This window comes from Schistocerca piceifrons, chromosome 2, assembly GCF_021461385.2.
Source record: "Schistocerca piceifrons isolate TAMUIC-IGC-003096 chromosome 2, iqSchPice1.1, whole genome shotgun sequence".
NCBI classification, from domain to species: domain Eukaryota; kingdom Metazoa; phylum Arthropoda; class Insecta; order Orthoptera; family Acrididae; genus Schistocerca; species Schistocerca piceifrons.
The window spans coordinates 10,442,922-10,456,114 of NC_060139.1; positions in this window are offsets into that span (position 1 = coordinate 10,442,922).

Genomic DNA, 13,193 nt, shown 5'->3' on the forward strand with positions numbered 1-13,193 from the left:
CCTCTCTAATCGCCTTTCATCAGCAAAGATCAGTCCACAGTTCGGCCCTCTTGGCACAGTCAGATACAACGAATGCCCAAAATACCTGGGAGTCCCTCTGGACAGAACTTTAACATACAAAACAACACCTTTCCAACTTGGCCAAGAAGATACAAACTAGAGCTCTGCATTTCGATGAAAACAACCGCTCGAGCATTTCCCATTTCGTGCCGCTGCTCGACGGCTGGGAAAGGCCCCCGCTGTGGCCGTCTACTGCGCCATGTGGCCGGTTGTCCTCCACCTCTCGGTTATCGGTTGGACTGTCGAGCGTACTCACGATCTCGGCCGGTGACAGTACAACCGCCGCGCCCTCTACAGTGCCGAATCGCATTAGAAACCGTGTGTAAACGCAGGTGACGACCCGGCTTTGAGCAGCGCAGACAGCGTTATGGATAAAGCAAGTATAGGTCGTAAACCTTCCATCCATGAAACGAAGAGAAGTATTATGGAGAGAATTAGGAGCGGCTCATTAGTCCTGAAGAAGAAAGACATGTCGGAAGAGGAGGCGAAAAGTGAAGCTTGGAAATCGTTTGCACTTGTAGTGGATCCTGTCACGCAGGATTCTGCTTGTTTCGTGCAATGTACCACATGTGACGCCGTACTTTCGTACCAGTCAAGCACAACAGGTATGGTTCGGCACTGCATACGTAAATGCGCAGCAGAAGTCCACCGGCCACTTGCAGTACCAAGTAGCATAAAGAAAGTTGTTGTTGATAGGTTGGTCGATATGAGTGGAATAGATTTGCTACCGTTAAATACTTGTAATAAGATTGGCTTCAAGAATTATTCGCAGGAGCTCATCAATGTTGGCGCCATTTACGGCAAAGTCAGTATAGAAGATGTTCTTCCGCCCCCTACCGCTGTATAGCGGCATATTAAAGAAAAGGCAGACAAAATACGGGTGACAATGGTGCCCAAGCTAATATGTGCCTTAAAGAACAAAATGTGCCCTTTAGACGCTGATTTGTGGTCTGATAGCTACAAGAAGAGAAATTTTTTGACTGTGGCGTCGCATTATGTGAATGATGAGTGGCAGCTAGAAACGCTTGTTTTCATAACAACCGAGTTTGCGGACGAACCTAAGACAGGAGAGAACATACGGCACGAAATCGAAGAGCGGATGCTTGAGTTAGGAATTAACAAGAATGATCTTACGAAATGTTACTTTGTCACTGACCAAGGAGCTAATATGAAGAAGGCACTTGAATCTTACTACCGTTTGCCTTGCTTTGATCACTGCTTGATGACTGCGCTTCGTCACACATTTCAAGAGACGTTTTTAGAAGACGAAGCCCCTGAAATCCTGTCGTGTTTACTATCAGCAAGAGCTATAGTAGGCTATTTGAAGAGATCGGGTCACTCGGGGCGTCTGCGGCATCCTGTGAAGCAAGAATCTGTAACTCGGTGGAACAGTATACTGTTAATGCTCAATTCCGTCATAAGTCAAATCGATGATACTCGAGATCTACTAGAATCCCGGGGGAAATCGACACTCTTAGTAACCAGTAATTCTAACTACAGTGTATACATATTTGAATGTGACAGTAATATCTTACGGATGTTTTCATTCATGTTCATTCAAGCAAACAGTGACCAAGTTCTTCCCATGAAAAAGTCCAGGATGGACTGGAATTCGGACGAGGACGACGAAGATGGACACACAGCTACTACCAATGAACTCGACAGGTACCTTTTGCTCTCCAAATCCGACTGTAGCTGTGCCGAAGGACAAATTTTGCAGTGGTGGAAAACGCACGCGGGGTTATCTCCAAGGCTGTCGGTAGTAGCCAGAAGAGTTCTCTGTATTCCTGCCACCAGTGCTGCCAGTGAGAGAAATTTTAGCCAGGCTGGTCACCTGCTGTCCAGCAAAAGATCGTGCCTGGAATCAGACAAGATGGATGATCTCTTATTGGTCCATCACAGTTACGTAAGTATTCACAACATTCCACGTAATCACAAAGAAGGAAACATTCCTCAAACTGTATCAATGTATGATTCCACTTTCATTGTCTTCACAGGAAGAAGTTCAAACAGCCAGCTGTAGTAATAGCTCCAGGAACACAAATGACGCCTGTGTATCAGGGAGCACCAGTGACGAAAAACGAATTGTATAGTCATGATTCACTTGTAAAGTTATTTACAGGTCATAATTTGTTCAGAAATTAACGTTTTTGCAACAAAATTTCGTGAGTATTACTTTTAACTCCGTCATTCCTTCCCGATCCTGCATTCAATATTAGTACAACGTATACGTGGCCGAGTTTGGAGATAGGCTACATATAGTCCATGATTAGACTACTATGTTCCCGTTTGTCTACCGAACGGAACAAAATACTAAATACAGACATTACAGTTTTTAACGTTACAATTACTGGAATACACGATTACCTCAAAGGCGAAACTCCAGTAGTCTGCAACATATTAGCAAACATCAAATGCAACATATGCAAGTGTATTATTTAGGTCGTACAACTGGTAGTAAACAACGAAAGACATTTGTAAAAGAAATAAGTGAGTGGTTAATGTGAAGCGGTGGCATCTGATCTCAAGGAGTGTGACGAAGCGCCGCTCGCTGGCGCTGAGTCCACCGGTTACTGGCGACCAGCCGAGCTTCTGGCGCACTCGGCCGAGCGCTGGCGATCGGCTGCCCACAGCCGGCGGAAGAGGACGCCCGAGAGCCAGAGGGGCAAGAGGGACTCGCCGGTAAAAATCGGAGGTAATGCAGACCTCTAATACAAACACGAGTGAACCTTGTGAGAAAGCTGGCAGGCAGTACATGGGGAGCAACCACATCAGTCCTCCGAGGAGCATCCCTTGCACTGGTACACTCTGCAGCAGAATACTGTGCACCAGTTTGGCTCCGAAGTACCCACGTAGTGAAAGTAGACGTCCAGCTGAACTCAGTTATGAGAGTAATTAGTGGTACAGTCCAGTCTACACCTACTTTCTGGCTACCAGGACTTTCAGACATCTGTCCACCAGACCTCCGTAGAAAGGCTGCTCTTTACAACCTCTGTCAGCAAGTTTCTGAAAACAACTCGATCCCTCTTCATAACGATTTGCTGTCACTGCCCAGGAAACGCCTCAAATCTGGAAGACCAGCATATGAAATGGGAGTCCAAATGCTGTCCACAGGATTCGACCAGGACGCAGAGTGGAAACGTGAGTGGCAAGCTACGAGAACCCGACACCACGAACTTGTAGACAATCCGACAGTTCCAGTTCCAGGCTTCCACCAACCAAGGGAGGTGTGAGTGCAGTTAAACAGATATCGGACCGAAGAGGGTATGTGCAAATACAACATGCACAAGTCGGGCTTTTCAAGTGACAGTGTGTGTGACTGTAATGACACCCAAACAATGAGCCACACATTGTAATTGACTGTCCAATCAGACGCTTCCCTGGTGGCATTGAGAATTTCCATCGAGCATCCCACGAGGCAGTCCGCTGAATCGAGTCCATCAACATTCGAGTGTAGTCTGAGCCGTTTTGAAACTTGTGTAGTATATATAATTCCGCATGTTCATTTTTATACATATTTCTTTGTTTTGCTAAATGTGTATTATTGTAATTGATGCACACGATAATCATAATTATGAAAAGTACATGACAATACTTAACTTTGTGTTAAACAGATGTGTCGCAACCAAGGGCTACAGACAAAATAAACAATGTTCTTCAGTATACACAATTCCTAAGTCGCTTGTCTTGACACGGCTATTCTTAATGCTGCTGTAGAAGTGGGCAGCTACCAGTTGGCGCGGCGTTCATGTCCTCTTCGCATAGAGGCCACTGCTGTGGCGTTGTCGTCCTGGAGATGCGTCAGTCAGCGTGCGATTAGCTGACGTCTTCTTCACAGACCTCTTTGTTCTCTCATTTCCAACTGGCATGCCGGCGCTTGACTTTACACCGTAACAAAATGAGTCATAATAATTGGCCAAGCTAATCTTTTATTAGAAGAACTGAGGTTTTCAGTACGGAGAGTACCATTGTACACAGTGGGCGAGAAATCCCCATACTCCTGTACCCCTGTTTAGTATCAAATGTTACACTACTGGCCATTAAAATTACTACACCAAGAAGAAATGCAGATGATAAACGAGTATTCATTGGACAGATATATAATTCTAGAACTGACATGTGATTACATTTTCACGCAATTTGGGTGCATAGATCTTGCGAAATCAGTTCCCAGACCAATCACCTCTGGCCGTAATAGCGGCCTTGATACGCCTGGGCATTGAGTCAGACAGAGGTTGATGGCGTGTACAGGTACACCTGCCTATGCAGCTTCAACACGATGCCACAGTTCATCAAGAGTAGTGACTGGCGTATTGTGACGAGCCAGTTACTCGTCCGCCATTGACCAGACGTTTTCAGTTGGTGAGAGATCTGGAGAATGTGCTGGCCAGGGCAGCAGTCGAACATTTTCTGTATCCTGAAAGGCACGTACAGGACCGGCAACATGTGGTCGTGCATTATCCTGCTGAAATGTAGGGTTTCGAAGGGGTCGAATAAAGGGTAGAGGCACGGGTCGTAACACATCTGAAATGTAACGTCCACTGTTCAAAGTGCGGTCAGTGCGAACAAGAGGTAACCGAGACGTGTAACCAATGGCACCCCATACCATCACGCCGGGTGATACGCCAGTATGGCGATGACGAATACACGCTGCAATGTGCGTTCACCGCGATGTCGCCAAACAGGGATGCGACCATCATGATGCTGTAAACAGAACCTGGGTTCATCAGAAAAAATGACGTTTTGCCATTCGGCCACCCAGGTTCGTCGTTGAGTACACCATCGAAGGCGCTCCTGTCTCTGATGCAGCATCAAGGGTAACCGCCGCCATGGTCTCCGAACTGATAGCCCACGCTGCTGCAAACGTCGTCGAACTGTTCATGTAGATGGTTGTTCTCTTGCAAACGTCCCCATCTGTTGACTCAGGGATCGAGACGTGGCTGCACGATCCGTTACAGCCATGCGGATAAGATGTCTGTCATCCCGACTGCTAGTGATACAAGGCCGTTGGGATCCAGCACGGCGTTCCGTATTACCCTTCTGAACCCACCGATTCCATATTCTGCTAACAGTTATTGGATCTCGACCAACGCGAGCAGCAATGTCGTGATACGATAAACCGCAATCGCCATAGGCTACAATGCGACCTCTATCAAAGTCGGAAACGTGATGGTACGCATTTCTCCTCCTTACACGAGGCTTCACAACAACGTTTCACCAGGCAACGCCGGTCAACTGCTGTTTGTGTATCAGAAATCGGTTGGAAACTTTCCTCATGTCAGCACGCTATAGGTGTGGCCACCGTTGCCAACATTGTGTGAATGGTCTTAAAAGCTAATCATTTGCATATCACAGCATCTTCTTCCTGTCGGTTAAATTTCGCGTCTGCAGCACGTCATCTTCGTGGTGCAACAGTTTTAATGGCCAGTGGTGTATTAAGCAGATGGTATTATGCTACTTCTTATCAGTTGTTGGAATCAGCTGCTGGAATTCATGTTTGCATGTTTTTGCAATCGCAGTCGAGTTTCAATTTTTAGCTATAGCAGATGTGAGCGGTCATAGTAACACTTCTAAGGTGCGCTTGGCTAAAAAATTGTTCATGCAGGAACGACAACACACAGGGCAGTCAATGAGACAGATTACTGGAGACTACTAGTAAATATTTAAAAGGCTCCACCGCGAAGGGAAACACTTCTGGATTGGGAGAGACGTGCTTTGGCTTTTGGCAGTGTTAAAGATGTGCCGCGGAAAGGAGGGAGGAAGACACGAGAAGAAACACGTGTCGGAGTCTCTGCTTCGATTGAACAATCTCATGTGAAGTCGACACGGAAACATGTTTCGGAACCAGGTATACCGAGGACAATAATGCGCGATCACATGGGAAAAGACCTTAAGGTCAGAACTTTTCTAAGCGAGTTATCGGATACAAACCTGACTGAGCTCACTTGCTAGAAATATTGTCGCTTCACCCAAAGACAATCCCCGCTACACAGTCGAGTTAGAAAGGAAACCGACTCACGTAATGGTATGGACAGCGATGACACCACAACACTCGCTTGAACCGTGCTTTTTTCAAGCGTCTGTGAATGTTGCAAATTATTTACACTTGTTAATACGTCATGTTGATGAAAGGGGACTCACAGAACGCATATGGTTGCAGCAAGAAGGCGCGCTTCCTCGCTGATCTCTTACGGTGACTGTGTTTGTGGTGTCACCGCCAGACACCACACTTGCTAGGTGGTAGCCTTTAAATCGGCCGCGGTCCGTTAGTATACGTCGGACCCGCGTGTCGCCACTGTCAGTGATAGCAGACCGAGCGCCGCCACACGGCAGGTCTAGAGAGACTTCCTAGCACTCGCCCCAGTGGTACAGACGACTTTGCTAGGAAAGGTTCACTGAGAATTACACTCTCAATTGCCGAGACGATAGTTAGCATAGCCTTCAGCTAAGTCTGTTGCTACGACCTAGCAAGGCGCCATTTATCCTTTGCTATGTATCTAATGAAGCATGTACAGTAACAAGACCAATGTTCACCAATTCTGGATTAAAGTTAAGTATTCCAGCAGCTACGTACTTTTCTTTATAGCATTCATTACGTATCCTGTTTCAGACCTCACGACAGTCTGCGTGTAATTAAACGCGTGCCTTTCGGTTACCCGTCACTGTGGATTGGCTGTCTTGCCAGTCCACAACAGTGTTCCTAAACGAACTTTTTCCAGGCCGGTCTATAGGCTGTGGTTCTTCAACAACACCAGCTCCCTGAAATGGGGACAAAGAAGTCCTGGCCTTGCCACACGTGACAATTCGTTATGGGAAGTCATCAAGGCGCATGTATCTGCACGTCATTGTGCTGCAAACTAAGAACTGCGTAGTACTGTTGAGGATACATTTCGCACTTTAACACCGGACATGCTCAAAAACATATGAAGAAGAACAAGGAGCCTTACAGAAATACACTCCTGGAAATTGAAATAAGAACACCGTGAATTCATTGTCCCAGGAAGGGGAAACTTGATTGACACATTCCTGGGGTCAGATACATCACATGATCACACTGACAGAACCACAGGCACATAGACACAGGCAACAGAGCATGCACAATGTCGGCACTAGTACAGTGTATATCCACATTTCGCAGCAATGCAGGCTGCTATTCTCCCATGGAGACGATCGTAGAGATGCTGGATGTAGTCCTGTGGAACGGCTTGCCATGCCATTTCCACCTGGCGCCTCAGTTGGACCAGCGTTCGTGCTGGACGTGCAGACCGCGTGAGACGACGCTTCATCCAGTCCCAAACATGCTCAGTGGGGGACAGATCCGGAGATCTTGCTGGCCAGGGTAGTTGACTTACACCTTCTAGAGCACGTTGGGGGGCACGGGATACATGCGGACGTGCATTGTCCTGTTGGAACAGCAAGTTCCCTTGCCGGTCTAGGAATGGTAGAACGATGGGTTCGATGACGGTTTGGATGTACCGTGCACTATTCAGTGTCCCCTCGACGATCACCAGTGGTGTACGGCCAGTGTAGGAGATCGCTCCCCACACCATGATGCCGGGTGTTGGCCCTGTGTGCCTCGGTCGTATGCAGTCCTGATTGTGGCGCTCACCTGCACGGCGCCAAACACGCATACGACCATCATTGGCACCAAGGCAGAAGCGACTCTCATCGCTGAAGACGACACGTCTCCATTCGTACCTCCACTCACGCCTGTCGCGACACCACTGGAGGCGGGCTGCACGATGTTGGGGCGTGAGCGGAAGACGGCCTAACGGTGTGCGGGACCGTAGCCCAGCTTCATGGAGACGGTTGCGAATGGTCCTCGCCGATACCCCAGGAGCAACAGTGTCCCTAATTTGCTGGGAAGTGGCGGTGCGGTCCCCTACGGCACTGCGTAGGATCCTACGGTCTTGGCGTGCATCCGTGCGTCGCTGCGGTCCGGTCCCAGGTCGACGGGCACGTGCACCTTCCGCCGACCACTGGCGACAACATCGATGTACTGTGGAGACCTCACGCCCCACGTGTTGAGCAATTCGGCGGTACGTCCACCCGGCCTCCCGCATGCCCACTATACGCCCTCGCTCAAAGTCCGTCAACTGCACATACGGTTCACGTCCACGCTGTTGCGGCATGCTACCAATGTTAAAGACTGCGATGGAGCTCCGTATGCCACGGCAAACTGGCTGACACTGACGGCGGCGGTGCACAAATGCTGCGCAGCTAGCGCCATTCGACGGCCAACACCGCGGTTCCTGGTGTGTCCGCTGTGCCGTGCGTGTGATCATTGCTTGTACAGCCCTCTCGCAGTGTCCGGAGCAAGTATGGTGGGTCTGACACACCGGTGTCAATGTGTTCTTTTTTCCATTTCCAGGAGTGTACGTTTACAGCATGATTGGGGAGGGGGGGGGGACACCGATATACTGGACACTTAATACGTAAGTAAGTAGCTGTGCTCAGGCAAATCAAATCAATTAGTACTCGATACTAGTGGGTATTGAGACCTCTCGCCAATACTGTGTTTCTCTGGTGGGAAATAACCCAGTTGAAGTGCGTGTGAGAGTAATTAATAATTACTAAGTTGCACATATTTCCTGATTCACCTATGAAAAAGTTATTTTCAAATGTGCCAGTCATAGAAGTTTTAATAAACTGACAGTCCTGGAATTCGTGGCAAATGTAGTCTGCGATAATTATTCAATCCAAAAATGATTTCGATCATATTAACCATGTTTTCCACAGTTTGTGACTCTGCTTAACAGCAGTTCAGTAAGGAATAATTTCCCAATAACAAAAATGTAGAAACTTGAAGCTGTTTTCGCAAAAAAAAAGAAAAGACAATAAGAATTGTCAAACCGTCAGTGAACCGAATACAAGTTGAAAATATTGCTTTTATTTTACTAAACTCGTCTTTGCCGGCCGGGATGGCCGAGCGGCTCTAGACGCTACAGTCTGGAACCGCGGGACCGCTACGGTCGCAGGTTCGAATCCTGCCTCGGGCATGGATGTGTGTGCTGTCCTTAGGTTAGTTAGGTTTAAGTAGTTCTAAGTTCTGGGGGACTGATGACCTTAGAAGTTAAGTCCCATAGTGCTCAGAGCCATTTGAACCATTTTTAAACTCGTCTTTAGGGTTTCACTAGTGTTCTACATTGTAAACTTAAATGATTCACCCTGCGTTCTCGGCTTCACAAATAGCCCCTCCTGGCCATTATCTTTCAGAGCATAGTCGTGTATACAGAGATAGAGTACATTTCTAACATTATTTTATACTTAAATTTGTGACATAAACAACTGCTTTAATGATAAAGAATGAATTAAATTAATAACGAATAAATTACTAATAAAAATGCATGTATAGAAGCACGTTGTTAATAAATTCATTTAATGACTGTGCGTCCTCTCTGTCGCTGCCTTTTAAGACCTGATGAGGACAGTGAATCTGAAACCGGTTAACAGTACACATTAAATAAAATTTGGCAAAGTATTTGAATTGTACGACTGGTTGGTTTCCTCCAGTGACTAACGCTACCTCATTTCCGAGCCATATGTTACTATATAAATAAAGTAATTACGTCTACCTTTCATTTACATACGTGTTTCGTATCTCCTGTTACACGTTTCCCTTCTACTGTCGTCGATGGAGATGAGGAGTCACTTAGAAAGACCCCTATTCCAAGTGTGATTAGAGAAATAAGCTCTCCTCAGAGCTACAGGAAAAGGTGACCTAACTGCTATCTCATGGCGCCTGTTGGTGTTTAGAGTTGTGCCCACATCTCAAGAACTTCTTTTGTTGTCCATAGGGAAGGGTCATCACCATCAGCCACGTGACATTCACTGCTGGACTTATCTGGACTTCTCCATGCATTACTCCTCAACCATATGCATTGCCTGCGTCCTTTCCAATGTCATCTACCAGGAAAAAATTTGTTTGTCGTCTCGTCGTTTTTTTTACGTCGTGAAATCTATAAAAGCATTCCCTTGCTTTATTTTCTATTCATTCCCTTGATTACATAGCCCGTATACCTCCGTTTCATGTTAATTACAGTCATAATGATGTTAACCATTGCAGAAAGTTTCCGCACATTTTTATCTCTGCTACACATTCTCAACATGAATCTCTCTATTGCTGATTGTAAACTTACCTCTTTAAAGGCATGAGAAGTTTAGTTTTGAAAATTCTATTTACTTTAGGGCAGGGCAGTTTTGCTCGTCCTGCTACTTTTTACACACATCAAAAAAAGTTTTGCATCACCTCGATTCCGAGAGTTCTGGAACCTGTACAGAAAACTGGAATGGGGATCAACATAAACGTCATTTCCGCCCTTTGTATTGCTCATGAAAACCACACATTGCATGTTGTACCATCATACTGCGAGACCTTCAGAGGTGGTGGTCCACATTGCTCTTCACACCGGTACCTCTAATACCCACTAGCAAGTCCTCTGGCATTGATGCATGCCTGTATTTGTAGTGGCATACTATACACAACTTCATAAAGGCACTGTTGGTCCAGATTGTCCCACTCCTCAACGGCGGTTCGGCGCAGATCCCACAGAGTAGTTGGTGGGTCACATCATCTGTAAACAGCCCTTTTCAATCTTCTCAGGGTTCATGTCTGGAGAACATGCTTGCCACTCTAGTCGAGCGATGTCGTTACCCTAAAAGAAGTCATTCACAAGATGAGCACAATAGGGGCGCGCATTATCCTCTATGAAGACGAATGCCTCGCCAATATGCTGCCGATAAGGTAGCACTATCGGCCGGAGGATGGCATTGATGTATCGTACAGCCGTTACGGCGCCTTCCATGACCACCAGCGGCGTACGTCGGCCCCACATAATGCCACCCCAAAACTGCAGGGAGCCTCCACCTTGCTGCACTCGCTGGACAGCGTGTCCAAAGTGTTCACCCTGACCAGGTTGCTTTCAAACACGTCTCCGACGATTGTCTTGTTGAAGGAATATGCGACACTCATCGGTGAAGAGAACGTGATGCCTATCCTTAGCGGTCCATTCGGTATGTTGTTGGGCCCAACTGTACAACGCTGCATGGTGTCGTGGTTGCAAAGATGGACCTTGCCATGGACGTCGGGAGTGAAGTTGCGCATCATGCAGCCGATTGTGCAGAGTTTGAGTCGTAACACGACGTCCTGTGGCTGCACGAAAGCATCATTCAACGTGGTGGCGTTGCTGTCAGGGTTCCTCCGAGCCATAATCCGTAGCTAGCGGTCATTAAAAAAAATGGTTCAAATGGCTCTAAGCGCTATGGGACTTAACTTCTGAGACGTAACTTATGAGGTCATCAGTCCCCTAGACTTAGAACTACTTAAACCTAACCAAGGGCATCACACACATCCATGCCAGAGGCAGGATTCGAAAATGCGACCGTAGCACCAGCGCGGTTCCGGACTGAAGCGCCTCAACCGCTCGGCCACTCCGGCCGGCTATCCACAGTCAACATCTATCTTCAGTTCAGGGAACTGGGTTAATGCAAAACTTTTTTTGATGTGTGTATTTTTTGTGCGCATCCAGTCGTAGTCTTCGACTGTGTTAAACACAAAAACTCATCAGCTGGTTCTATGAATTCATTTCTACTATACTCTTTCCAATATGTTTTGTATACATTATTTTATATTCATCTTCAGGCACGCTTTTAAACGTACTGTATTAAGTATCTGTATTAGTTCTTGAGGGTAGCTACACTAGGTGCAATTCAGTAGAACGTTATCGCGAAAACGAAAGTCCTTCACATATGTAAATCTTCTCTACAACTTCTGGGAGTAGCTTTAGTTATATGCTGTTAGAGGAACTAACTAAATAGGAAATAGGAAAAGTACGGGCCACCAACGATAAGTAATATCGTAAGGCACTGCGTGAATAACTTGGATGACATAGGACTAGTAGATCGTCGGAACATTTACTTAATACACGAAGACATTCTTGCAAATTTCAGTATGTGGTTCAGAAGCATCTTAATGCAAATTATTCTGATGACTGTACAGTGAGACGCTGACCAGGTCCTTGGTGTTCACGTTCACCTATCTTAAGCCCACTGCACGTCTCTCTAGAGGGCAAATATTAGACGCTTCGGACAGTGTGATGTGTTGTACACCACTAGATGAATGCAAAACTGCAGTCTTTTCGATCAGGGAAGATCCATGACAAAGTGGGTTTGGGGCGAGTACTTCAAGCGTCTTCCACGACCAAAAACGAAGTGCGATTCTGTTTACGCTTCTACGGCAACATGTAAGTGTTGCCGCAGTTTCTAGACTCTATCGCTTTCAGTCATTGCTGTGGCAGCCTTTTGAACTTAGAGGTTGAGAGTTGACAACATGGTAGATAACCGTCAGGGATATTTTCTCGCCGAAGGCAGTGGAGAAACGATCATTTGCTTCAAATGACACTGTGTAGAGCAGTGGTTCCCACCCTTTTTGAGACCATTACCAGTGAGTATAATCAGATATTAACTAGTAACATTTTTATTTCTAAGGTGATGAAAGGTAAGTGGTATTTGGGTTTTGTAAGTGTTTTATTAAACAACAAACTAATAATATGATAAATGTTATTGTTTGTTTGTAATAGTCTTTTATTTATAGTATTAAGCTGTCTGAATTCATTACGAGTGCTACCTACAGCCGTCCGGGCTCAGCCAAGCTGTCTTGGGCGCTGCAGTCATGGACTGTGCGGCTGGTCCCGACGGAGGTTCGAGTCCCCCCTCGGGCATGGGTGTGTGTGTTTGTCCTTAGGATAATTTAGGTTAAGTAGTGTGTAAGCTTAGGGACTGATGACCTTAGCAGTTAAGTCCCATAAGATTTCACAGCTTTTATTTCATGGCTGTGTGACTTAGCCTTATGCTGCTGTGTTTGGCGCGTGACCTTGAGTGTGCGAGAGAGAGCGCTGTATATTAACATTGGATATTTTTGCTACCTACAACTCCGTCTCAGGAAAGAAAGCTAACTATCATCATTGAAGGCAGAAACTTGTTACAATACATGCTCCCTCCGCACCGCTCCACCCTCTAGGGACACTTGCCTCATTCTCACCCTGTTCCCCCATTTTGTCAACCAAGTTCAAATATGTCCATCATACTTAGCTTGTAAATTAACTGATTGCTAGATTCCTTACTTTTCAACTGAC